At 38.1% G+C, this 3,975-nt stretch overlaps 1 long non-coding RNA gene across 1 annotated transcript in view; it reads left to right on the forward strand.

Annotated features, from left to right (window-relative positions):
* The window catches only part of LOC112487752 (uncharacterized), a 5,486-nt gene extending 1,981 nt beyond the window's left edge, over positions 1 to 3,505 (forward strand). The window contains exons 2-3 of the long non-coding RNA XR_003051149.1: positions 1,481 to 1,551; positions 2,810 to 3,505. This is a non-coding gene — a long non-coding RNA (uncharacterized LOC112487752). The remainder of the gene's footprint in view (positions 1 to 1,480; positions 1,552 to 2,809) is intronic.
* The last annotated feature ends 470 nt before the right edge of the window (positions 3,506 to 3,975 follow it).

Here is a 3,975-nt window from a genome sequence, read left to right on the forward strand (position 1 = left end):
AAGCATCACATGACTGCAGACAAGGCAGTGACGGTGAGCACGGATTTACGTTGGCAATATCGCTGTAGAGGCACAGATGTGTGATGGATGATCACGCTACTGCACCAGTGCTCAGCATTTTTCTACACTGATGCTTTTTGGACTGGAAACACTGCAAAACAAACAACACATCACTGAAAGAAAAAGTCACATTTTATTCTGACCAAACAAATCTTGTGTAAAAAGTTTCTTTCTAGACCCCTGATAGCGTCAGTGTTGATTTGGACTGATTATTTTGACTGGACCGTAACTTAAATTTAGATTCTATCCAGTCGGCTATAATGTACATATGTAATGGTGTCTAATAATTTCAGGTAAAATGTGCTTGACAAATGTTGTTTGTCATAAATGGAACAATATTACCATATTATATTATCAATATTACATCATAACTGTTGTCTTACAGTAACTTATGGAGTATAGCACTGCTACTAGTACTACAGTAGTATTACAACACCATCACCATAAAGGGCTGATGGAGAACAGGGACAAGGTACTACATACTGTCTATAAAATGATGATTATTATATTAAACTGGACCGAGTGCCATGTGTCAACATACCTTCCTATTCGGCATTCATTATAAAGCTACTCAAGTACAGGTTCATATATAAATGTCTTTTTTATCTCAGGTGAAAAAAAAATATAATTAATAAAAAGTTACCATAATGTTTTCTTCAGGATCTTCACTGACCCCAAAGGGGTCACAGACCCCCTGTTGAAAACCTCTCCTCTAGAGTACAACTGACCCTATTATTTTTTTAACTTTGGTCACCGTAACAGAACCAAAAAAAAAAAAAAAAATCAATAAACAATAAATGTAGACCAGCTCTGACCGTTCTGATAGGTGGAACCTTCTGTCCAGACGTTCTTTAATTTCTCCATCTTATTTCAATGTGTCCTGGCATTAAGTCATGACTTCACTTTTTCACTGTTAACATTGCGTGGGATCAACAGGAAGTGGAGCAGATAATTCAGCCGGCAGCGCTGCGTTAAGACACTAAACTACATTAAACCCTGCAGTATCAGGCCCGCTGATGACTTATTAATTAACTCTCTTAAGTGCTCACAGTTACATGGGACTGAAAAGTTAGAAAGTTCATGCCTTCATGTGTAGGCACATACACACCCACACACACACACACAGTGAAATTGTATTCTTTATTACTATCACCCTCCATGCAGCACACGTCTGACTCCTTGTGTCTTTACTTTGTCTCTTAACCCCTGACCTATTTTCACCTTAGAGCAGAGAGAAGGGCATATGGATGGAGCCATCACTGAGAGGTCTATGTAGGTCAGCCAATGGCCCTCAGTGTCACCAGCACAACATAAATGGATCCACAACGCATGGTTGTTCATGTGTTGTGTGAGCGTGTGTGTGTGTCTGTGTGTATGTGAGTGCTTCAAACTAATTGCAGGGTTGATGTGCATTTAACAGGATGCCACTGCACTGGGGGAAAACTCCATCTGTTGCCAATGCTTCTTCATGCTTGTTGAGCCATTCACATGGTTTGTACAATTATTGGTTGTGACCTGCTTTACATGATGTTAATGCTAATAGATGAAATATTTATTTTATTTTATTTTATTTTATTTTTTAAAGTTGTAGCTTTTTAGCTCCTCTCCTTATATTCTATTAGTCACTCGCACACGAACATTAAGTTTTAAAACCACAGAAATACATCTTCGATCGAAGAGGAAACGGAGAGAAACTGTAAAAACAAACAAGACGTGATTTTCTTTTTCCCTTCACTTCCTCTGTGCTTGAGTTTTCAGGACTTCAGGACCATTATTTTAGGCACTTCAGGCTTCAGAATAATTTCAAAAACCAAACTTTATGTATTATGTTATTTTATTGAAAAACAATTATATTTGACTATTTAAAAAGACACACGGTTAAAATCGATGCATTAAATAAGCTAAAAGCAAANNCATGGACCTCTGACCTCACTGTGAGTCTCATCCTGATTCCACACTGCAGTTTCCAGAGCCACAAGAATGTCAATTGTCATTTACACAGCTTAATAACTGTGTCTGAGCCATTGATCAGCCTCTGCCAACGACAGTTGAACCACTGATGTCTCCCAGGACCTCATGGCGCAGAGGAAATCTGCTGTGACACAGATTCAGAGGGCAGCCAGGCCTGGGGCTGGGGGAAGGGCTGACACACTGATGCTTACATGCTATGGCTAACATCACGGTGTTCAGAGAACTAAAGACCTGTTGACCTCTGTATGACACTCGTGATGCAGCACGACTGATGGTCTGGCTCAAAGTGAAGGAACAACAAGCACTGAGCCCTGGTCATGACATCTGTGAGGGTTTTGACGAAGATTAAAAAATAAAAAATATTTGGATTTGTTAAAACACTAGGATATTGACAAATTACTGCAGTCAGTACCTGGAATCTATATCTGTAACACTATTTATTTTATTATTCACTGAACCTTCTAAAATATAAACTTTTATTTTTTTTAATATTAATTTCAATTGGTGTTCACCTTTGTCATCCATCCCACCATCCAACCTACTATAAGAACATGTAAATATCAGGATACTAGCATGTACTGCTGCACTGCTAACATAAACTCGTTTACTTTAAAACTGCATAAGCTCAGATATATGCAAAGTAACTGGATATTTCTTGTGTGTCTTTCCTGTTTTTACCTGTTTCTTACAGTTGTCGTTGATGTAGTTTTACGTGTGTACTGTAACTGAGCATGTGACAAATGATCTCCTAAATCTTGAATCTGGTGTTGTGAACCAGATGAGCTCCAGTGAAGAGAACGTCACCACTTCACTGTGTGGTCAACCAGCTTCTTCAGCAGAGCAAACCTCAGACATCAACACCGTCCCTCGCTGTGTTCTGGTTGCTTTGTTCATTTTAATAATGTATGACTGAGACTGGGTTGTCTTGGCTGGGAACAGAGAGCATAAAAACTCCGAGCAAAGACAGACCAAAGGACACCAGACCCACTGGAGCTTTGACGATCTGGTCTAGGAAATCAAGCTGTCTATTTTCAGGGAAGGAGAAACAATAATGAACTAAAAAAAGACAAAAGTCTCTGTGTAATTCTATCACTGAACACTTCCATGACGTTTTTGGCTCCCCTACAGGTCATTTAGAGCAGAGCTCTTCATTAAGCAGGGATCCCCCACTATATGACTTTATTGAATATTTTATATTAAACTAGGCCTAGTGCCATGTAAACAGTATCCTGTTCTTTTCTTTTTATTATTGGCTACTTAGCTACACTAATAATTCATAGGTTCACATATTACATTAGCTAATAATGTTTATTTAACCTTATTTAACCGAACGTACGTGAATGTGGTGTCATGCTGATCAAAATAAAACTTTTACTTTTGTGCTTTTTGTAGTTTAACTTTTACGTAAACTGTGTCTATTTGCCCTGGGTTAAAAATGTAATTTGAAAAAAAAAAAAAAAACCCCAAAACAAAACAAAATACAGATTTAATTTCTTAATATAATAGCTTTGAAGTCAGACCCAGAGAGTAACACAAAGGTAAAATTAAATTTAAAAGAAATTAGAAAGTCCAAACAAAGGGCACAACCATGGCTGCATGCCCTCCCCTTATAACACAGAACGGAGACTGTTTTCGCTGCCTTCAAGTCTTTATTTATTCATTTATTCCAGTGTGAAAACATCTTCCTTGGACCATTTAAATCACTATAAAGAGTACATGTGCTGTTAATTACGCTGATAACCAACACATCCCATGTATCTGGGCCAGGTCCAGGGATGGCAAAGCTAGAGTATCATTAATGTGATTAGCTGCACATGTACTTTCCCTCTTATCTCTAATCAGAAGCAGTGTCAGCACCACAGCCTTGGAAAAGCTCTGGAAAATGTCTTGGAATGCTGTCCTTTGCATGCTTTGTTTTTCTGCATCAAAAAAAAAAAAAAAAAA

The sequence above is a fragment of the Cynoglossus semilaevis genome, chromosome 11 (assembly GCF_000523025.1).
Source record: "Cynoglossus semilaevis isolate Cse_v1.0 chromosome 11, Cse_v1.0, whole genome shotgun sequence".
NCBI classification, from domain to species: domain Eukaryota; kingdom Metazoa; phylum Chordata; class Actinopteri; order Pleuronectiformes; family Cynoglossidae; genus Cynoglossus; species Cynoglossus semilaevis.